Consider the following 25,092-nt stretch of genomic DNA (forward strand, 5'->3'; position numbering starts at 1 on the left):
CTCATATTTTGCATAAAGAAAATTGTATGACATAAACATTTCATGAACAAGATGATTTACATCAGTTTTACTTTGTTTCTGATCATTGGAAATAAAATTATATAACCCTGCACTCTATTCTGACTTGTCCTGTAGTACTTTTGCTGAACCTTTCTATGAAATCACACACATGCAAGATCAAAACAGAGTGATGGGAAGTTGAATGTACTTCTTTATAAGAAGTACATCTCATATCCTCCTCCACAATACAATTTATTAGTATCTAATAGAATTGTAATGTTTCTCATTCGACATTTTTACAGCTGCATCAAAATATTAAAGTGTGAATTGCAATTAAACTCACAGTGTTCTTAGTGTAATTTCTCTTGTATTAATACTTAGCAAACCAAGTTATTGGTGTAATATTACTCTTGATACTGGTTGTCATAAAGGGATAAAGCCTCCAAATAGTAATAAAGTGTATTTTACTGAAGAGAGAGCAGCAGTACAAAAAAAAGTTATGCTATCGGAGTTGTTAATTTCTGTGTAGGAGGGTGGGGAGAAAAAGGCTTTTGACTCTTTAAATTATAGTTTGCAGGTTAGTACACCAACTCAATCTCTCTAAACAGGTAATTTACTTGCTTTCTGAAAGCACCCATGTGCAAGGAAATGCTAGTGCACTCCAGGGATGATTCTAAGATTGATTGCTTGGCTCTAGTCACCAATAACTGTGCATATTCTGCTAAACTCTATTTTACATGTGTCTAAAATCTTCAAAGATGTGTTCTATTTTACATGCATTTAAAATCTTCAAAGATTTTAGAGGAAAAATGCGGAGAGGCAACGTTCATTTTTAGATAACTTCAATTTATGAGTGTGCAGTCTGATTGAAGAGTTTTAAAGCACAAGGGCTCTTCAATAAGTAGAAGGGCAAAAATGCTATTTTCAAATGGCAATAGATACATTAACCAGGGATAGAGCAATTGCAGGTGTGATACGCTTATGTTAGCCATTTGGAAGGTGTGTTTTGTATTTTTCAGTTGGTCCTTAGATTTGCAGTCGGCTGTAGCTTTTTGCTACTGTTCAGAACAGAGCTCTGCAAAATACATTCATGGAAGAAATTGAGAGATTTAGTGTTCACTCATGGATTGAAAAATACAATAAGGCTGAATTAAATGTCATAAAGTAGACACAACTTTGTTAGGATTGCCCAACCTGGACAGTATTATAAAACTGTCTGGAAGTAGAACGTCGTGTCAAAGATTAAATGGTTTCTGCTGGATTTAAGAAATAATTGGATAAGGCAAACCATTTCATATTGTGTTGACTCATATTGTAATAACAAATGGAGCAATATGGTGAACATGTTTGATCTAGATTTAAACTGCTTTCTAGAGTGCTGGAAGCTGTGAAGACTTGGCTGTTCAAGGCCATGAAAGATGCAACAAAAATCCTGATGACTTTGTGCAGTCTGTCAAATCATGAAAACAAAAGACAATTTTATTAGGTTAACAGTAATAGTCTCAGGGTGATGATGAAGAAGGTTTAGAAAGAGATTATCTTGATTTATTTCAGATAGCCTTGTGTTCTTGCTAGCATACAATGTGTGCTACTGATAAAGGAACCCGCTCAGCTATTGCTCTCAGATTTGCAGTCATTTTTGCCAGAGGGGTTTGTTGCACTTCCACATGAGATTAAAGATTGCTGGGTAAAGGAAGTGATAAAACCTATGAATGGACCGCCAAACTCTGGTCTATCTACAGTGCCACCCAATGTTATGGAGCAAAATAAAAATAAAGTAAACCTCCCAGAGCTGCTGCAGGCTCCATTTCCACCTCCACTGATATTCAATTGTTTTTAACAGAGTAGACTTCTCCCTGTGACAGTTACTGGTGATAGATCCTCTGATGTGGACAGGCTGAACATGGGAGTCTGCCTCACTGCCTGCAGAATTAACGCTGTTTGTAGTATCTGGGATTTGCTGCATCATTCATGAACTGCCAAGATAATCACATCATTGTGATGTGTCACAATCTCATATTTTTCCTCTGCTTTCCTTACTTCTCTGCCATATTTTATCTTACACTAGTTTAATCCCTCCTGCCTATGCATCCAGCTACCCAAATAGAGTAAAATACCTGAACATGACAAAAATGCTGTTAATTGCCAGCAGCTTGACCTCCCATCACAGGCTGCATCCTTCCTCACAAAGTGTGGGAAGGTTTATCTCCTAACGCTGTGCTGCTGTACCCAGTGCAGTAATTGCTCCTGAGCATCAGTAAAAAACATGGCTTGTAAGGCTATGAGAACATGAAGAGCTGAAGTCTACAAAGGCAGTTTGACATACTCTGCATAAAAAGAGGTTAAGTATTCAATGGTCAAACCCAAAGCCCATTTAAATTCTGGAGAAGTTTCAAATGTGTCCCCTAATATTCCATGCACATCTCTTAAATATCTTGAGGAAATTTACCCCAGACTGTGGCAAAATTTATTCATCTCAGTCTGTCTGAAAGTAAAATTCTCCATTCCTTCCTGTATTCCTCATGGTGCATTTCCTAACAGTATAATTTCCAGGAAAATGATCAAAATATCATTAAGAAATGTCAGTACTCTCAGTCAAGCTCCTTTCAGAAATACAAGCAGTGTGCAGCAGACATAATAAGGTCATGATTAGGAGTGTCCTTTAAATCACAGGAAAGGGAGGCAGATTGGATGTGCCCTATTCCATCTCTGAATAGGTTCTTTGCGTGACTGTGAGCAAGCACATAACTAGGAAATGTCCAGGCATAACTCAATTTTTGATGAGTCTGAAGATATTTGTACTTCTGCACTAGCCAGCAATAGCAATAACATTATTTTCTCCCCACACATGGGAAGCCATTAACAAACCAACTCAGAGAAACTTGTGGCAGAAACTGCATCCCTGGTCAATCTAGCTTCAGAGTCAAGTGGAGGCAAAGCATCAACTCAGCCACACAGTGCAAGGGCAGATGCTGATGTTACCCTAGACATTAGCAATGGCTTTGTTTACCCCCAAGTTAGATTGGGTTTTGCCCTGGGAAACAAAGAACAGTGAGGCAGGGAAGAAAGACTCTGAAGAAGGGCACCAGAGAAAGAGTTATTATACTAAAAAAAAAAAAAATGAGTTCTGCATCATTCTCGGTTTCCTGGGTTGTTTCACGTGCCTGTCCTGCTAGCTCCCTCCACCAGGGCCCAGGGGCTTGAAGATGTCCCAGGCACCCCTAGCCACCATCAATGTCTTCCCAGCCAGGTTTCTGCTAGCAGTCTATGCACCTAGCAGGGCAGACGGGTGTACCAAAAGTGATCCTTTTGTCCTATGATCATATGACTGTAATTACAGCCATGTATCATTAATAGTTAGGACTGCACCTGAGAAGAGGGCATTCTTCAGTGCTTGGTCTTCTCATAATAAGAAGTGGCAAAAGGGCTTCTGTAGAAAATGTCCTCAACAAATGTATTTGGATAAACCTAGGAGCTTTATCAACAGAATTTAACAGTTACACAGTTAAACTCTAAAAGCAATTTGAAGAAAAAAAATGAAATACTGAGTTATCAAGTACATCTCTGTAGGCAGCATTAGGTTTTTGTTTTAACTGCTTCATATTTTGAAGGAAATCTATCCCACAAGACAACAGAAAAGGGTGAGCCCTCACAGGACATTGTTCCAGGGAGCTATTCCTGGCTCACTTTCAGAAAGGACACTCCCAGGATGGATATTTCTTTCCAGAACAAAGCATCTCATTTTTTTTATTTCTTTAGCCTTTTAGAAACAATAGCTAACCTGTTAATTTGGCAGATTCTGACAAATAAATTCTCTGGATAGACATTCCCTTTATTACAAGGGGCCTATTCTTAGATTTAAGTGTTATACTTGTGTGACCAATCTAGACATGAATTAAAGACAAGTGTGTGTGGAAAGTACTGAATATGTATAGCATCTGTTAGAGATGCTGGGAAGCTGGAGAGATTAACGGCAGTCCCCAGCCTATCACCAGTGGATGGAGAGATACAGGAACTTCAGTTTAGCTCAGGGTAATACCACCACATGCATGCATATACCATTAGCAAGTCAGTCATAAAACAGGCACTGGAGCACTTTGTGGCTAAGGAAACTCCTGATCTTCAGACATGGTGAAGGTGTGAGGTCAATCCTATCAAAGGGTTCTCTGCGAGAGCTTGTTTCTTTCTCAAAACCCTGCAAATCCGAAATCACCCTATGTCTAGGTCACCAGATATGAAGCAGATATCAGAATGTTTTAATGCCAAAGTTTGGACATAGCAAAAAAAAACGAACAAACAAATGAAAAAGTCCTCAGAACCACAGGATAATACACCTGGGAGCTGGGAGCTTCTCTTAAGGCTGAAGTGATTCTTTCATGGAACTGTATATTGCTGTTAGCCCACTTTTGTTGTAAATATAATCAGTACCAAAGGGCGCATTTCCTTTCCTAGCACCATTTGTCCTGCTCTGTCACAAAATGGTAAAAGAAGCCAGCGCCTAGATGCCAGCTGAACTGGCAGCGAAGACAAACACTTAGACGCGATCGTCTTGTCCTTCCTGGCAGAAAGAGCACATAAAGGCACCCAAAAAGGATTTGACATATAGACAAGGTGACAGTATTTCTGAAATAAAAGATTGGAATACTTTTGTAGTGACTTTGTTAGAGTCATAAAAAAGACAAAATGCCCATTTACAGAAGATGCGTGCTTGTGTTGTTATTGCCAGCTTGCAAGGCGATAGCTACACTTGCATATTACTTATAGTGTAGGTCTATTCCCAGACACTCGGTGTTCTGGAGACATTTATCATATACTGCTGAGCAACTAACATCCACTTTGAACAAAGGAACAGCTTTAAATGCCTTTGCTTATCCAACTTTTTTCTCATTGCTACTCTGTTGTGCAAGACAGAACACTTGTTCCGCTGGACTGTTTATTCCTAGCAAACACAGAACAAATTCTTCTCAGTCTTGGAAAAGAGCAGCTTGTAGTTATTAAAAAAAGATAGAGAAGCAAAAATGAAAACTGGGTCACTGATGTGGCAGAAGAAAGAAATTGCTGAGATGTCGCAAGACCAAAATAAAAAATAAAATCAAGGTTGTCCCAGGCTATGTTATAGAAGGGATGAACAGCAAGGATCTTCAAAAGTAGGTAGAGTTTACATTACTGTGCTACACCATGATTTCTCTGATAGCTCCTGTCCAGAAATAAAGAGCAATTATAGCTGGGCAGAAGAAAATTGATACCTCCAAAAGTATAAATTCCTATGCTGATGCTTCCCAGCAAGGAACAGAGCTGGGCTGGTGGGTTTCAAATATAAATTCATACTGTCTGTTTAATTCTGCTTTTAGTTAATGCCTGTCTTTTATCTGGCATTAACTTTAATGTAATATTGAAGGCTCTGTTTTTTAATAGCATCATAAGTGTAAATGTAATAGTTATATAATAATAATAATAATAATAAATCAAGAATGTACCAGAGTCACTGCAATAACTAATAATAATGTTAAGATGGTGGATGATGCATCTAAAGTTCAGTACCTTAGAGAGTTAATTAAGTCCTGAGTTAATTGGCAGTGATCTTATTTCTAGACAGGAAATGTAGCTGATTATCTTGTTTATGCTTAAACGAGTAACTGAGATCATAATAAGACTTTTTGGTGTATTATTGATTGATTTACAATTTCCTAATTAATTTTGATTGACTTTTCAAGTATCTTGCTTCTTGACTTAATTCTTTACTTCTGGGAGATGCATCTACTGACAGGACTGTTGGTAATGTAGAGCCACAGTCTCTATTTTCCCTGTATGAAACGCACAGTTTTCACAACTTTGCTGTACTTTTAAGATGCTATACTGCTCCAGATAAAGATCCTGTGGCAAAAAGTAAACCAGCCTACCTTTATCTGTCATAAGGCACACAGATGCCAAGTTGCCTTTAATTATTCAGACAAGCACTGCTATGTTGTTTTATGTGTACTTATTGTTAACATTACCATTTTAATGCTTCAGGAAATAATTAATTTTTGAAATTAGTTAATCGGTACATAAATGAAAAACAAACCCAGGTAATGTTTTCCAGATTAGCATTATGAGGAAGAAAAACAATCCTTTACAAGGCAGCTTTGTTCCATCACATCCTGCTTTGCATCTTTTTCAGTTCTAAGTGGCTTCTCCCCACACATCCTTATCCAGAATCATCTGACCAACCGAGTCTAGTGTTAAAATTAGGTTCATGTGCAAGAATGGGCCCAAAGTATCGCATCTCTGGTGAATAAATTCTTGTACTGCACAGTAACATAGCGTTGGATAAAGCTACCGGCTCATTCACCTTGCCATTTTAAGACAGAATTTAGGCACTGAGGAGTGAAGTCAGTGGTGATGGTCGGTGATGGTGCACAAGGGATACTTTCAACTAGAACAGGGTTGAAGTGGGCGGCAGTGCCACCACTGCAGCCAGAGATGCCAGAGGAGCCCTGTGCTTCTGCTGCCTATGCACAGATTAGCCCAGAAAGAATGATAGGCCCAAATGATATACAAGAAATTCATGCTTGATGGTGTCATCGGATCAGGGGCAGCAGACTAGTTCCAGGAGAACAAATTTGAGCTGAGAAAAAGTGAGACTTTTTAAAAATAGAAGTGCAAACTGAAACGATAAGACAAAGAATATGGACGCAGATAGGGATGTATTTCAAACCTCCACCACTCAGGCAGCAAATAACTGAGACTATGTTTTTGGCTGTGGGTACAGAGCAGTCCCAGAATGGAATAAATGCTTTCCTCTTTTTTCCCTTTGTGCCTCTTCAAATTAAATTGTCATTACCCTGCCACACACACACACAGAGTTTAAAATTTAATTGACAAACCCAGGATTTTTTTTTGTTCCCTTGTGTTAATAGAGCTGTTTTCACTTAAAATATTGTGACAATTTTGAAATTCTTCTTTACATTGTTGCAAAACTCTTCTCTTGATTAGGCTTCATTACATCGCTAGTTTCCTATTTCCTTCAAGTCCCACTTCAGTATCCCTTAAGTACCACCGTCTGAGACTATTCCCGTTTTGGGCCATGTGATTCATAGCAAAGCATTTGTTTTCAGTTTTATCACAGATCATAGAATCATGGAATGGTTTGGGTTGGAAGGGACCTTTGTGTGAATTACTCTGCCCTGTCCCCCTTTGCAGCCAGCTCAGTACTCCCAGCATCACCCATGCCAATGATGATGGAAGGCAGAAGCTATCTCTTGGAAAAACACTCTCATTTCAAGAATTATACAGGCCGACATATTGCACTTGTCTCCATTGGAAAGGCAGAAGTTTCCTAGACTGACCTACTCCAGAACTTGCCACATTTTGGAGGTAGGCACACCAGTGGTGAAGAAAGACATTCTTATATGCTGTGATTTGTCCCAGTGTTCATGTGCTTCTCTGGTAGTTTCACCTCTGCAGAACTGCAGGACCAGTTCTATTTTGCTATATGCATTTTGCTGCTATTTTATCTGAAATGCAAGTTCACCTGTTAAGGGAACTACACCAAGTATGATGGCCCTAGCAGTATTGTGAGAGGTTTCGGGAATAAATGGAGTAAAGAAAAACTCTGTTTTTTCTTGCCTTCTATCATTTTCCATACAGTAACTGTCACAATGGTGTCCTTGAAGTTTGAAAAATCTGCCGTGAACATTCATGCTTTCTTTCCACAACTGGAGCCTGATTTTTACAGTACTCATGGTGAATGTTTCTTTCACTATCTTCCTTGGTTACTTTCAGATGCACATTGTACCAACATCCGTCATTAGCAATTTGCTCCCTCCCCACCTGATCCTTAAATCCTAATATCACATCTACACCTTTTCTCCTCACTCTCAAAACATAGCCAGGATTTTTAAAATTATTTTTTTTTTCATAAAATTCATGCAGATGAAGAGTCAACATTTTGTAGTGGCCATTTCTAAGTCTTAATTTTGTACTATCAGAGAAAGCTCAACCTCCTTCTTCCCAACTTGAAAATATGATCTTATAAAACTCTTATGACTGCAAACCAAAAAAGCCTCAATAATCTATTGTTTTAAAGTAAGTTTTATTCCTCTAGCAAGTTATGTCTTCTTTCCTGCTAGATAACACTTAGGACATATTGTTAATGAGATCAAGATTAGCTCTTTTTACTTATTGATAACAGCATTCAGTATGTAAGATATTTAAGATGATTGAAATAATTCCCTAAGTAGGATGATTAGAGAAAAATCCTTCTTGATTTACTTGCAGGCACAAAGCATACATGCACCAACCCACCATGCAAAGCAGAGGAGCCAGGGCTGACCAAGGCAGCCAGAGCCGGCTGACACGCTGCTGCTCCCCAGGCGCAGGGTGACTCAGCGGTGCTGCTTGGGGTTTGTTTGCTGTGATGAAGCATCCTGCCAGTGACACTGGTGTTTTCTCTGGTGGAACTGGGAGCAGGGTTTGGCTTAGGTTTGGCTTGATCGTGCTTAATTTAAGTCACTGTCGCTCTCCATACATCATTTAAAGGATAATTGACTATTTATATTAATGAAAGCAAGAAGCTAGCACAAGGTAGGAAACAGAAACTAGAAGAGTATGATGAAGACATGTCCAGAGGAGGGCCATGAAGATGATCACAGGGCTGAAGCACCGCCCCTACAGGGATAGGCTTAGGAAGTTGGGGCTCTTCAGCCTGGAGAAGAGAAGACTCCGGGGCAGCCTTATAGTGGCTTTCCAGCACCTGAGGGGGGCCTACAGGAAAGCTGGGGAGGGACATTTTATAAGGGTATGTAGCAACAGGATGAGGGGAAATGGCTTTAAACTGAAGAGAGTAGATTTAGACTAGATATTAGGAAGAAATTCTTTACTGTAAGGGTGGTGAGACATTGGAACAGGTTGCCCAGGGAGGTTGTGGATGCCCCCTCCCTGGAAGCATTCAAGGCCAGGCTGGATGGGGCTGTGAGCAACCTGGTCTAGAGGGAGGCATCCCTGCCTATAGCAGGGGGGTTGGAACTAGATGATCTTAGAGGTACCTTCCAACCCAAACCATTCTATGATTCTACGTAGTACTGGGAAGTTTTTCTGTGCACCTTCACCCTCTTTGCCAGGCCAGCACCCGTGTTATTTAATTTAGGACAGCCTAGACAGGGCAATGCAACAGAAACTTGTGCATTTATTGTCCTGATTTTTATGGTTTATTTAAAAAATAATAATAAATTACTAAATTACAAAACTCTGTATTCCCTGGCTGTGGTGAGAAGCCTCCTAGCAGTGTTTCTGTGGAATAAACATCCTTCTTCTTGCCTACTCAATGTATTCTCAATTAAAAATATATCAATAGCGATGATCCTTGGCTACACTCATTCACATAAAATGAGTGCCAAGTGGTACAGCGCCTCCTGTGCCATTCTTTTCTGAAGAGATGTAGAATGGCTGGAAAGCACTGTAATGATCTGGTTATTTCCTACAGCAATGAATGTACTGTGATGCTAACCATTACAAGTACATTTCAGTTTGCTCCTGTTTTTCTTAATCACAAATGGGACTTGAAAAAAAAATGTAATTCTGATGTGGTACACAACTCTTAACAAAGCTGATACCCTGTTGAAAAATGCCATCCAATTTACGAGCAGTGTCCTCTGGGTAAAAACCGAGAGGAAACACAAAGGTACAGATGCACAAGAAGTTGAAGCAGCCTTGTCTGAAATCATCTGTGTTGACAACCATGTGGTAAATTATAACTAGGACTTGTCACTGCCTTTTTTTGTTTCTTTTAATAGGGTAGGGGAGAAAGACAGACTTGTTGGAGTCACCTAATTTCATCAAAAAAATACAGGTAATCTCTCAGTCAAGAACAAACCATCCCTAGCAGTCAGACTTTTAAGAACTGTTGCAGGAATCTCATTTTGTTTGGCCCTTTACCTGTGTTGAGGGTGGGATGGGGAGGAAGAAATTTATGATCACTCTGCAAAAAATAAGTACTGCCTAAAACACTGTATGTGTAAAAGTTCTTGTCAGCTGCTTGCAATCAAGGATCAACTTGATCAAAAGCCCAAACGGCCTCACTGGGGCACAAAAGCATCAGCTGCATGCTCCATGCTCCCAGGATGGGGGTGTCTGTAAGCAACTCAGATCAGGACACCTCTTTTGAAGTGACTGTGCTTCAAACCATGCCACATCTCTGTTTAGATTCAACAAAAAGAAAGCCCATTTGCCTACTCTGGAGCAGCCCTGCAGTGTGAGCCAGGATATGCAGCCTGGCCAGGCCAGAGCTGGTCTCAAACAAGTTTGAGACCAAGCTTGAAGCCTGTGCAAGGCAGGCACTGGGTGGCCAGCAACAGCTGGTTTGCTCAACCTTTACTGCACAAGTTACAAAACTTAATGCATATTGTGTGTGGGCAGGGAATTTCAGTCCTGAAGGGCAAAGGCATTCAGGAAGGCTGAACATTGCCCAAGAAGGAAATGTTAAGGTGCAGGTATGTGCTGTCATCCTAAGATGAGCCAGCAAGGAGTAAGACCAGTGTGGCTGAACAGGGAGCTTTTGCTGATACTCTGCCTTTGGAAGAAGAGACAGGCATCTCCAGAAGAGTACACGGATGTTGCTAAGACACACAGAGGGAAAATTAGGCAAAAGCCCAGCAAGAATTTAATCTGGCCACAATTTTTAAAGAAAATAAAGAATGTTTTTACAAAAATATTAACAGCACGAGGAGGACCAAGGAGAATCTCTATCTTCTATTGGATGCAGTGGGGAACATTACCACCAAGGATGAGGAAAAGACTGAGGTTCTCAATGCCTTCTTTACTTCTGTCTCTAATAGTCGGATCAGTTATCCTCAGGGTACTCAGCCCCCTTAGCTGTAAGACAAGGATGAAGAGCAGAATAAACCCCCCACAATTCAGGAGGAAACAGGTAGTGACCTGCTATTCCACATGAACTGTCATAAGTCCATGGGACCGGATGGGATCCACTCAGAGGTGCTGAGGGAGCAGACGAGGGTGATAGCCAAGCTGCCTTCCACCATCTGTCAGCATTCCTGATCAGCCAGAGAGGTTTCAGAGGATTGGAGACTTGCCATTATGATGCTGTCATGGTTTTGTGATTTTTGGTTATTGGTATTCCACATCATAACATCATGTAGTGAATGTACCTGGCTCTCAGAAGAGAAGGACTACTACATTCCCCAAGGTACGTTGCTCCTCTGTTACCATTTCCGGCCAGAGGGAAAAGATAAAAACTTGCAGATCACAAGACCTCGTTCCTTTTTCCTCCTGTCTCTTGTCCTGGCAGCACCTCGCTCTCCAGCCGTCTTATCGTCGGTAGTAGAGTAAGGCCTACCTTGATTTTGGAATATTCTCTCTCTCTGAATTGGATTTATGAGCTTAAATTGTAATTATATTGTATTATAGTGTGTTGTTTTGCATTCTGATATCTTATTTAGTAAATTAGTTTGTTTCTCCTCAGATTGTTGCCGCTGTTCTTTGCTCTCAGGGCCGTCTCCTTACCCTTTTCCCCTTTTCCCTTTTCCTGGGGCATCGGCCCATGGGTCCCCTGTCCCATTTGTCATGGAACTGGGCTGAACACCTGTAAACTGTTGACAGATGCCCATCTACAGGAAGGGTAGAAATGAGGATCTGCGGAACTACAGGCCTGTCAACCTGACCCTCAGTATGGGGAAGGTCATGGAGCAGATTGAGTGTGGTCACACAGTATATACAGGATAACCAGGGGATCAAGCCCAGCCAGAATGGGTTCATGAAAGGCAGGTCCTGCTTGAGCAACCTGATCTCCTTCTATGACCAGGCTGTGCATATAATCTACTTAGACTTTAGTAAGGCCTTTGACGCTGTCTCCCACAGTATTCTCCTGGAGAAGCTGGCAGCTCGTGGCTTGGACAGGTGTATTCCATTGCTTAAAAAATGGTATGCAGGGCCGGACCCAGAGAGTGGCAGTGAACGGAATTAAATCCAGCTGGCAACCAGTCACTAGAGGTGTTCCCCAGGGGTCAGTACTGGGGCCAATCCTGTTTAATATCCTTATTGATGACCTGGATGAGGGTTTTGAGTGCACCCTTGGTAAATTTGCAGGTGACACCAAGTTGAGAGGAAGTACTGGTCTGCCTGAGGGCAAGATGGACCTACAGAGGGATCAAGACAGGCTGGATTGCTGGGCTGAGGTCAGTTGTATGAGCTTCAACAAGATCAAGCACCAGATCCTGCACTTTGGCTGCAACAACCCCAGGCAACACTACAGGCTTGGGGCAGAGTGGCTGGATGGCTGTGCGGAGGAAACGGACCTGGGGGTATTGGTCGATGCTCGGCTGAGTGTGAGCCAGCAGTGTGCCCAGGTGGCCAAGAAAGACAATGGCATCCTGGCTTGTATCAGGAACAGTGTAGTCAGCAGGATTAGAGAGGTGATTGTCCCACTGTACTCAGCACTGGAGAGGCCACAGCTCGAGTGCTGTGTTCAGTTTTGGGCCCCTCACTACAAAAGACATCAAGGCCCTGGAGCATGTCCAGAGATGGGAAGAAAAGCTGTGAGGAATCTGGATGATAAAACTTCCTGGAGCAGCTGAGAGAACTGGGATTGTTCAGTCTGGAGAAGAGGAGGCTCAGGGGAGATCTTACGGATCTTACTTCCAACCTTACTGCTTTCATCTGCATACAAGTATCCTTTCCTATGCAAAGAAATATCTCTGGGTTTTCAGGCTTCAGGTTACAGTTTTCTAGTGATTATAACATGCATTTTTGTTTATGTTTAATTAGAAAGCTCTCTTCATTCTAATGATAACTTTCCAGTCGTTCTTTCATAGTTCATTTCCTCCTCTCCAGCCATGACTTAGCTAAATTCCCTCCTCTTTCTCAGTCATGCTTTGATGTTTTGATTAATTTCTGCAGCTTCTCTGATTTCTTCATTTTGTTGAGGTCCCTCCCAAAGCTAGTTTGTGATGAGTCCTTCATTTGTTTCCTCCTGTCCAGTGTCCTGTTTTTACAGTCATATATATCTGCCTTCTGCAAATTAACATCATCACTATGCTTCAACACTTCTTCTTTCCAGCTCCTCTAAACTTATTTTATATCACTATTCTGCAAATTATATACTGAATAAATGAGTAACAATTTGTTATTGCTCTTGTGTATATGCATAATTAGAGAATTTTTGGGGGCAGCGAATGAGGAATTAGATGTTCTATAAAGGCTCCTAAAGTGTATTTTCAGTTGCTACCCGTTGAAATCAAAGAGACAAAATTACTTTTTTTCTGCTTAAATATTTAATTGATTTTTCCTAGAACACAATCCTCTTTTCACCCTTAATCTAAGGCATTCTTGATTATTCCTACCTACACCATGGGGCATACTTCATAGATCTAGAGTTGTTCAGAGTATTTATAAAAAGCAGTCCAAGGTAATGTTAAATGCATTTTAGTGTATATATTCTACCTACATAGACTAGTGCCCAGGAACCTTATAGCAAAAGAACTGAATCTGATTCTGTGTCCTGCATGCCTGTCAGCAAGTTCCACATCTGCAGTGCTAAATTACACCCATATTCTAGCTGCCCGTGGCTTCACGCAGCCCACACACATTAATTGTTACACCTAGACACAAAATTGAGAAAGGCATGTGGGACTGTGGATGGAGAGGGAGGCTTGCTTATTGAAATTCATGCAGTGCTCTGCTTGATTCCCCAAGCCACACACAGGAATCTTCAGCCACAGGCAGCTGCATTGCTATCTCCAGGAGAGGGAGGAAGCGGGGCAGAACTGTTCCACTATGTGGTTCCTTGCTCTTCAGACGTGGGAGGCATAAACTCAGGAACCTTGCCTGTTAGGTTTCAGTGCCTGAAAACCCAGAATAAAAAGCATCTAGAGCTACTGTGGTAACTGTGTCACAACTTGTGTGTTTAATCAGACACCAGAAATTTTTCAGAGAGGAAAAAACTCCAAAACCTTAAAGTTTTTCATCAAAAACAAAATATATTCATTCTTCCAAGCTGAGGCCAAACTTCTCATGCCAGATGTTCCTAGCAACCTGCCCAGCATTTTAGTGACAAGTCTCTTTAATCTCACCAAAATTGAAACAGCAAAACGTGCTTTCAAGTAAAAAAAATAATTCCTACCATACAAAAAGGCCGTACAAATTGCAGCACTGTCCATGTACACTGCTGCATGTATGCTTTGGCTCTCTACAAAGCCATCAACAGTCCTTTGCTGCTGTTGCTTCGTTAGAAGCATTGGTTATTTCAGCAGGAAGCTCTGTACAGCGGCCATCCCAACATCAAGGCAGGCTTGAAAATGAAAGTACTTCAATTCCAAAAACCCATTTATTAATTCTTATCAACTGGAGCAAGTCAGGATCTCTGTTCCCAGTGTAAAACCACTTTAGAGAGCAGATCCAAGTCTAGTCTTGCAATTCACTGAAGCATCCCAGGCTTTTTGCACCATTTGGGGCTGAAGCAAGGAGAGTATAGCTTTTCATAGAGTTCCACTGCTGATCTCTCTGAACACGACTTGTCTGCACAGTAAAATACATTTCTTTCTGGCTAGACTAAGGTTTTGCAAGTACAGATAACTTTTTAATATTTTAAAATACATTTTGAATTACAATTACAATTAGGCAAGAAGTTTTTTCCCCATAATCACATGAAATGGCCCAAGGAATTTACCGTTCCAATTTTCTTATTCATAGAGCAAATATTAGGCTGTCCAGTTACATTATTGGACAATAGATAACACTTCTAGGTCATGCTGTATGCTCTTTTTAAGTAGATACGTAATACGGAAGACAAAGTACTATTCTAAAATTACAAGGGCTTCTTTTTTTCACATAATTTTTTTTCTAGCTTAGGATTGTAATTATAACTGGAAAAAGAGCCAAATTATTTCTTAGCATCTTTGACCCACTGTTTGTGGGACACTGCAACCCTGAGCTGAGACAAACGCACATCTTCAAAGTCATCACTTAAAAATATGAGCCCATTTATGTCAGACCCCTGTGAACCCATTAGTCCAAATCTAGAGGCACAGCACAAAACTGTATATTAAAAGTATCATCTGCTAATTGAAAAAAATGAAGCTAATTAAATATATATTTGCTCAGCACAAATTAGGAAAGAAGATGTCACTCTGCCAATCCCACCTTCCAGAACCCATTTTGCAAACAGATATTACAAACATCTAGTCTTTGATAAATCATATCTTCAAGGATCCTAGAAATCTGCATTTCCATACATAAATGTTTCCTTGAGCTTTCGTATCAGTTCTTGGTTTGTACCCAACTGGATCCTGTCACACTGCATTCTTCAAACATGCAGCTGCTTTTCTGTCTTTGGTGTTTTAAACAAAATTAAAATGAGACTTAACACTTTTAATTAGATGTTTAATTCATGCTTTTGTGAGCTATTTCCTTCCAATCTGAATTTTGTCACACAGCTATAACAGACTTTCCTCTGCCAGTTTTTTCTTCTAAATGCTAACTGAGTGTCTCATAAAGGATGTGCAGTGTACGATTTAGTAAAGAACTGGAAAGTGAAAGTATCATTTTTTAGTGAGGGAGGAACGCCTCATAACTGTCACAGTCTCTAGCTGTGAAAATAGGCAACGTTCAGAAGGAAAGAAACTTCCAAAACCAATGGAACATTTAAAAGACATCTTCACAGAGGATGAAGTAAGGACAAAATTTGAGGGGCTTGCTGAAAGAGCAAGTTGAGCAGAACTAGAAACTTATAGATAACACCTATGTAATTTACTACTTTCATGTTTTTATTTTTAACAAAACATATCTAAATATTCCTCTGAAAACCAGCAAAACAGGATTCAGCTCTTTGAAGAATACAGCAAGGAGGAGCCTGTTTCTCAGAAGGATGTTTCCACTCTTCCTGGCATTCGGTGCACTTACAAGTATTGCTTTCCAAACTCTTTGACACTCTGCAGCTGAGTATCATTCAGACAAATGAAGGTCCCATCAAGAAAGCAGCATGGACCAGGCTAAGATTTGGCCTGTACTTAGGACCACATTGCCCACTCTGTACCTTGGTGTGTGCTGCTCAAGCAGAGTGCTCTCTTTTTTCTTTCCCAAGAAATCTGCTATCCAGTACTGACAGTATCATCAACTGTTTGGCACTTTGTTGTTTTATTCATTGCCCCATTACACAGTGTGGGGACCTTCTTTGTTGCTGCTTGTTGCCGTAGGAATAGACTTCACTTCATTTGGGTGGTAGAGGCAGTATCAGCTCGCACATTTCTAGGTGAATTTGTAAATTCATCTCTTCATATTTTCAAAGGTACCAGTACTCAAGCACTATTAGTACAATGGATTGTCAAATAACTAACTGCTCTGTAGGCCAAGGATTCTGGTTGTGCTGCTCATTATCTAAAATAAGCCTCCCTGTTGAATTTCCTTGTTCATGCTCTTACAAGCATGTACCTAACCTGGTGACCCTGCCCAGTTTCCTGTACAGCCTCACCCAGCACATTTGAGCCAGACTCTTCCAAGTGCATCCTCTAACTGGACCCAAAGGCAACCCTGGCAGTTGTTGAGAACTAAGCCCTGAGTTCCAGATAGCATCTAGTTAGTGATGGGTACAGTTCTGGGGACACCTCTGAGATAGCTGAGGTTTTTGGAAAATGCTGGTTCTGTACTGAACACTACTGACCTGCAGTGCAGCCAGAAGCTTTTGGATCTGCATTTTCTGAGGTAAAATTATGAACTCCTATTGCTTTGGTGACAAAACTAACAACAGGCAACTACCACAGCAAGAAGCAGTCTGTCTCATAACCAAAGATCCTGTAATTCCTGCTGAGCATTACATGGCCCGACTGCTGGTAAATACTTTAAAAGTAACTACCAGTTGCCTTTTATCATCTTGGACATTCACAGCCTAAAGATATTCTCAGACTGAAGGAAGGAAGAGCACAGCAATGCAGTGTGGGCAGCCTGCTGTGTTTGTGCCTGGTCTAACTCCTTCCTCTTCTGAGGCACAATAAGCTAGCCCTCCTACTGAAACATCCCCCAGAATACTTCCAAATAAGGAGTGAAAACACCTTCAGGTAGCACTTATGATCGTGACTTCAAGGCCAGGCTGGATGGGGCTGTGAGCAACCTGGTCTAGTGAGAAGTGTCCCTGCCTCTAGCAGGGGGGTTGGAATTAGATCATCTTAAGGGTCTCTTCCAACCCAAACCATTCTATGATTCAGTGATTTGAAAATACCCCCAGAAAAAAGCTATCTAGGAATCTATCTCAAAAATAACTACAATCTAGGTTTCGTCCCAGGGAACTGTTCAAAAATCTACTCTAAGGAAAATTTATACACTCACATTTGTACTTCGACCAATTTTTCACCCAAGCAAGGCCAAATCCTCCACAGCTGGGGAGGGAGAACCCATGGAGCTCCTGAGCGCTCAGCAGCAGCTCACGTGCACACAGGCTGTGACCAGCTCACCACAGAGGCCTTGAGCCTGCAGGTGGGCCTCCTTCACACACATCACCATCTTCAGACTCGGCTTTCCCATCTGCGTGGCTGAACTCAGAAACCGTTTCGGACTCCTCTCAAAGTCTGTTTCTAGCTGGAGGCCTAGTTAAATCGCTTACAGGGAAATCCAAATCAAAGATGGTTTTCTGCATCCATCTGAAACAGATTCTTCAGCATTACAAAAATATCACCCTTGACACGGGCTCAGGGTTCTGTGGAGAACTGCAAAGGCTGGAAGCAATCTGCATGAAGGAGAGTAGCTGTGTGGGGTGGAAGGCATTTTTCTCTTTTAATGTAGCTACTAACAAAATAGAAAGAATGGTTCACAAAAAAACAAAACAAACAAAAAAAAACCATACAAATATTAGTCTGCTGTGAATTATGCAGTTTGGTAGGAGATAAAGTAATAATCAGCTCACTATCAAGACCAAACCCCCCAAGCTGCTTGTATGATCATGATCAGAGAGGTGTTGAGTCACCTTTTTTGCATACATCCTGGTATGCAGCATTCTCAGCATACCGACAGCTGCACCTGCAGACTGATTGCAAATCCAGCAGCAACCAAGACCCAGCAGAGCAAGCAGATCTGGCCTCTGCACCAGCACACCCTTATTCTGAAGGCACATTTTGTATGATCAAAAACTCCTCATGCTGCCGGCTGTCTGACCATCTCTCCTTCCTCTACCTCCTCAGAAGATACTTCCCTCTCACCGACACCTCTGAAGGACTGAGGTGTTCAGTCATCAGATTGGGATCATCAGTAGCTAGCTGGGCTTTAATTTGTTGGTACAAGGAGCTGTACCTAGCACTAGAGCTCTCTCTGGTTCAGAACATTTAAGGAGTTGCTGCAGCATTTCTAGGCTGCCTGATAACATCCTTGTCACCTCCCTGGGCGGCTCTAGTAAAAGGTTGGCAATTTTCTTTGAAAGGGGCAGGAACCTGCAGTATAATTAAATATGTTAAGTCAGTTCTGACCCAGTGTGTGGAGACTCTGCGGTAATTTTCTTTCCTGTATAAACCTGAACTTGGTTTACATAATTTCTTTCTAGATGAACCTGAATGCTGGTTTTCATCTCATGACTTCTTATTTATTATTTTTTAGACAGTTAATCCTTACAGACACAAATCACAATTGCCAGAGAGCAGAGGGAAAGAGCACAAATTCAAATGAATACATATATACATATGTGTGTGCGCACATGTCTATTAAACCACTGCCTGTGAAAGGCAGTTTAATGAATCTGGAGGGAAGGTTTTAAATAAAGTCATGGAGAACATCCAGCAACGAGAATCAACCTGGTTAAATACAGAGAAAACCGTTCTTCCTTTCATTTGGCTTCTGATTTGTATCAAGATGAAAAAAAATGATGATAACACAGGTTTATTAGAGTTCTCTATGATATAAATACAGAGTGCATGCATTTAGAAGCCTTTGGATGATAAAACACAGACAGAAGCATACCATAATTCCAAACCACCTCATTTAAAACATGCGCAATGCAGACCAAAAAGAGCTTGCATGAGAAATAAAGACTAAAGTCTCTGGAATTGTTCTGAAGCACAGTCTTCTCTAAGAGGGATATTAGCACAAAATTATTTGAAGGCAGAGACTGGCTGGTGTACAAAACTGCCAATATCATGTTTAATTTTCATCAAACCTTAAGAAAAACCTCCAGTGCATATACTATTTTTACAGTTGCAAAAAAGGCATAAACCCAGCAAGGTGGAGAAACATCTGCAAAGGAGTGTGACCCATCTCTTGAGACCGTTCCCCACCTTACTCTGGCACTGGGCTGTGTAGCAGAGGAGAGCTCTGTCGCCTTGCAATCTTCTTATGAGGAAATATCTTCGGTGTGAAACAACTGTGCACATCCTGCATGTGTTTCTTTACTACCCACATCCTGTGTGTGTACACATGGGACACTAGGGTTGCCCTGTGGGCAGGGTGTGTGTGCAGCCCTGGCAGTTTCCGAGTGCCTGATCATTTTCCTCACTTTCTGGAACAGAAGATCTCAGTAAAAATTTCTCTGAACGTACCTGCGGGACGTGAACTTCCAGGAAAGTGGCAATGCTGATAGTGGCACTGCCTTTTCTCAGCTTCTCTTCTAGTGAAGCATTCTGATAATGAATATATTTGACTATAAATAACAATGAAATTTACAAAAAGGAAATGAATATTTCTGTACGTATTTGCTCAGAAGCCCTTCATTTGAGAAATCATCTATGAGGGTGATTGTATGTTAAAATATCAAAGCCAATGAAGTCATGTTGGTGCTATTTCAAGAACAAGTAGGAAGTGTAATTTGAAGTGATAAGACCAGCACAGAACAGGGCCTTTGAATATTTTCTTGTACATGTGACTTAAGATCTAATAACTGTTAGTAAAAGCAAACCCTCGGTGTCAGAAAGAGTGCTTAGTTCAGCGGCTGCAGGTATAAACATTCTAGTTAGTCCTTCCTATTTTCAGAAAAATAGTTGTCCATACATTCTTTTTTACTGCCAGAGAAGACATTGTTAGAACTGCATAAAATTTCTTGTTCCATGTAATACACTACTGTCTGATTTTTTTTTTTTTACTTAAAATTATGTATAAATGGGATGGTTCAGTTAGGTCTGATTTAATGTTCTAATGTAATCCTGTGTGATTACTAGAAAGGTATTGTGTTATTCGACAAGTGACATTTTGGATTTATTACAAAAGCATTATTGGAAGTATAGGACCTGAGGGGAGCCAATTAAACTTTCCTGGACATCATCTGCTTGGCAGTGTCCTCCTGCCACCTTATCTGCAGAAATAACCAAATTGCTTTTCATTGGGAGGCTAAGTTCATTGGGAAACTGATGCTAAGATCAGGCCCATAACCTTTGGGAGAGAAAAGAAGATAGAAAAAGAAAAGATGATTGCAGTTATTTTCATTATTAATGTTGTCAAAACACTGCCCCATGGAAATAGCCTGTCCTCCTTGTCTGTGGTACCCCAAAGAATCTGTGGCATTACCTGAGTAAATGTGTGAGCGAATAGATAAGTTCTACAAGACCGGAGAAGCAAAACTAGCTCGTACCATTTCACTTGAACTAGGTTTCCTCCCTTTTGTACAAAATGGATTTCTGCAGCGTGAAAGGCAAAATTATGCCTCCATTTGTACTCACTGTGTGGGATTCCAGGGTAATGCAGAGCAGATTTCAGCTGGTAAGGGTGGGTGAGGGAGGGTGACCCTGTCTGGGCTGCCAGAGTTCAGGTAGAGGCTTATTACAGCTGTCAATTAGAAATGCTAGCTTTTAATTGCAAATGAAGAAGATTTGTTCAGCAATTGACATGGAACCATGTGATGTCTCCGTTACAGCATCATTTTCAGGAGCAAAACTTGCACTTGAAGATGGATTTATTGGAATTTTTATAGCTGTACTTCTGGTCATGAGATATTGATTTTACTACTAGATATAAATGAGGTAAAATAAAGGGGAAAAAATTCCTGAGCTTTATCTCACTGGCCAGAACTATATCTGCTGTTGAGGACTTTTGCTTTTATAGTCGTGTTAATATTTCTCAGTTCTGGCACGGCAGACTTTGTGAGTCCAGGCCATACAAGGAAGTTTAGTATCACTCTAGCAAAGCCACTTGCAGAAGTAAAACAAGGTTCCTAGGAGAAGTGCAATTTTAGCAGAACAATTCTGTTTATATAGCAGCTTTCACTGGTGCAATTATGATGACTAGATATTACACTTTCATTTCTCTGCACCTGAGAGGTGCATTCCTGTGCCAAGAAAACCTACAGTTCAGGCCAGAAGCAAAAGTTCAGTTAATTAGAATACAGATAAGCTCTTTATGACATACCTCAGTTTTGCCACTGTTATTACACAAGCAAAATGAGAGTCATATCATTAAGCTAGAAACTGTACTGACACTCAGCTTCCTGCTATTGATTTCTAACTGGAAACCAGCTACTGCGATGGATGCCGTGAAGAACAGGCAGGTACAGACAAGGAAGAATCAAGGGAGCAGCCAATCATCACAGGAAATATGATAATCTTTGAGTCTTTTGCTATATCCAAATCATTAAGATGTTGCAACTAGCAACAATAATGTCATGTGGAAGATCTCATGATGCCTCAGCGTACATTGTGATCCATTTCATATATTCCCCTTCAGCCATTAGTGTTATTTTGTTATTGCCTGTTTGTTTTTTCTCCTTTGCTGCAGACCAGCTCTGCTGGTCCCTCTACCTGCTGTATTAGCACTTATCAAGCGTAACGCAGAACATGCAATACAATTTTTCAGAGCACTTGAGCATGAACTGTTGTTCACTCTGGATTCCCTTTGCCCAGTTCTGCTCCATAACTTTTCCCAGTGCAGTGATCAACCCGTCCTCCAATCAGCTTTACAGCCTCACCAACAATACTGCTCCATAGATCAGCCCAGGTTGCTGCAGGATCATGACGACTTTATGCCTGCAGCCTGCCACTTCGTGCTGTCCCAAACGACCCGACGAATGGAAGTCCCAAGGTTGTTTGTAAACTAGCTCATCTTGTGCAGCCAGCAGGCTGGCCTGGGCAATAAACTTGATGCATTTCATACTTAAATAGGAGTGTCAACTGTTAAATCCATTCCTGGCTAGATATAAAAGCTACATAATAAGGCTGATACTGTAGATCGCTTTAAACCAGATACTGTAATCTCCACTTGAGACAGATACATGACCTATTAAATTAAACATAGATTCCCTCAAATTACATACAGAACCTCTCTCAGATCAGACTGATTCCATTACTTTACCCAGTAAACAGAAATACTGAACTCCTGTATATATTCAGGCATGATGTATATAGATGCTCATCAGCTTTTGTATATGCATGCTGTACTGGCAGAGGTGTGCCTTGAAACAAAATGTGTTGACAACATTTTCAAATCCAAATGCTTGATAACATCTTCCTAAATACAGAGCAAATTTTGCTAATAAAACACACCTTTGTTTTCTGAAGAGGTGACATCTGTGGCAAGTGAGTATACTTTGAACTTAAAAAGTCACGCATTTTAAGGTGCTGATAAATTAGTTTGGAGGTACACATTTAAAAAAAGACCTTAGCAACTTAAAAAAGTAGAGCTGGCAGCCCTGGAAATACCCTTATATCTGAATAATCCTGCTGAGATGTTCTAGATTTTTCTTGGGAAACACAGATTACTACAGAATTCACAGCTTAATAAACTCCAGTGTTTTACAACTTTCTAGCCATCTTCATTCTGTCAATGAATGGTTGCTTTGGCGATTTATGCAAAGGAAGCACTGAGAAGAGCACAGGGGTGACAACAGGAAAGAATACAGCCCTGTGACGTGGTCTGGCAAGAGCTGTATGATCATGCCAAGACCTGACTCACCTTTTCATGCTTCCTAATACAGATGGAAAAATCACTGCTGTCTTTATATGAATTACTGCAGAAAGAAAGAAACAGGTTATGCATATTTTATGCCTGTGTGGCACATACTTAATGTATTTTACCACCTACTGAACATGGGCTGGACACTACATTATATGATTACGTACAGGGTTAAAGCAGATTACTGCTCCACACCCAGTGTTTCACAGCTGCTGTCTTGCTTTGGCACACAGTCAGGGCTTTCTTCCAACATAGCTCAGCAAAACTGCTACCTCCATGTCTTGCAGCAACTCTCCTTTATTTATTCAGATTTATCACCACACCTATCAAGCTTCAGTCTTTAACATGTGTTGGTTTTTTTTTTTCTCACTTCTCAGACTTTCTCATCTCCTCAGCTATTTTCCTGAGGGTTCACTTCAAAACTGGGGATCTTTCTATTCTTGGGGTGCTAGAGCAGCTCTGGAATTCCCACATCAAACTCCAAATGGGGAGTGCCAAATGGGATCAAATGCATCTGAAAAACAAGTCAACTGACCAAACAAATTAATAAGCAAAAACTAAGCAGGTTTTGTGAGGACACCGTCCAGGTGGATGCAACAAACAACTCTTGTACTTCCAGAATGAGGATAAATCAAGATGATGCAGTCCACAGCAGCATTACAAGAGTAGTGTTTTCCCACACTCCAAAGCAAAGTCCTCTTGAGCAATTCCTGCAGTGGATGAGTCACTGTCTGTCTTGGATAGTTTATTCAGTATTATTTCTGTTAGGCAAGAATGGAGGAAAAATCTTATTTTCCAGTGTATGTGACCTCTCATATTTCCCAGTACCATGCTGATGCAGTACAATATTTTACTCACCATTCCTCTCAAGCTATAGTGTAGTGCGAATAGGTCTGTGGTTTTCCAAACAGCGTATCCATTTGGAAGCAGTGACACTGAGTGTACTTTATACTGTTACAGTAAGATTCACTACCGAAATTTGTGTTTATGCATCACACACCAAGGCTGCAAAGGTAGTAGCAGTATGTCCCTGAACAGGGGACACCAGCTGATGGTGGTGGGATGTGCAAAGCCTTTCTTGGAGGTCACAGCAGTGGAGAGCAGCTGTGACTGGTAATAGCTGAAGGCACTCCACTATGAGAATGTGTGAAGCCAGCCTATATATTTGTGAAGCCACTTCAGGGATATGCTTCAGCAATAAGGCATGACAAGCTGTGAATTACTGCGCATTAATTCAAGCCTAGCATATTGTCATGTATGGGGCCAAAGGGCTAAAAGCCATCCATACAACTAGGTGTGAATTAATTCACACTAGTTCACACACTTAAGTGTCTTATTGTGATAATAGATTTAATACTCATAAAATGTTATTTTTAAATATCTATATATTATTAATTAAGATATGAGACTTATGCCTCCTGAGCACTGAATTATATCTCAATGAAATCATTGCTCAAAATTCTTATTAACCCAGAAGGTCACTCAATTTCTCCTGCCCATTTGGTAATAATAAATAGTATAAAGTGTTCAGATCATTCAATCTCTTTGTTACAGGAACTATCATCATCAAAAGGGAAAACTCTCTTCCTGTATGTAAAATTAATGCTCAAGTATGTGGCTGGATAAATGTTTCCTGAGTGTAGATATTCACCCATACACTTCTGGATTTCTCTTTGATAAGTAGCTGCTGGCTCCTGCTGAGTGATTATCTGCAAAAACTGTACTAAGAGGAAAGGTGCCTGTACACAAGCTCTAATCAACGAACTTTGCTACTCATCAATTCATATTTCCAAGAGCGTGCATTGAAATGAAAGTCATTATGGATGTGCCGATTAGTAAGAAAAATTCATTGGAATTCTGTCTCTTGCCAGTGGAGATCAAGGTACTCTAATTTTAATAGACTCTTATTCAGAGAAGAGTTAAAATACAGGCTGGGGGGAGCTCAGCCCTGAGGAAAGTTTGTGGAAGATGATGGGAACTGCTCAGAGTAGATCAGACTCAGTTGCTCCTACCGGGAATGTGTTTGGTTCCCTGTGAGTGGTTAAATATTCAATCCTGCAGTCCATTTCTGGTTTTTGTTTTGTTTTACATTTTTTACTTTTTTTTCTTTTTATTCTTTTTTAAAACAGCATCTGAACTGTTTATAAGATAAAGTAATATAGTAAACTATGTAAGATAAATGATACAGGCTGACAATGTGAGAAATCTACTATTCATAACTAATTTTAATTTTTTAAGTTACCGTATGTCACA

Source organism: Numida meleagris, chromosome 8 (assembly GCF_002078875.1).
Source record: "Numida meleagris isolate 19003 breed g44 Domestic line chromosome 8, NumMel1.0, whole genome shotgun sequence".
Classification (NCBI taxonomy): domain Eukaryota; kingdom Metazoa; phylum Chordata; class Aves; order Galliformes; family Numididae; genus Numida; species Numida meleagris.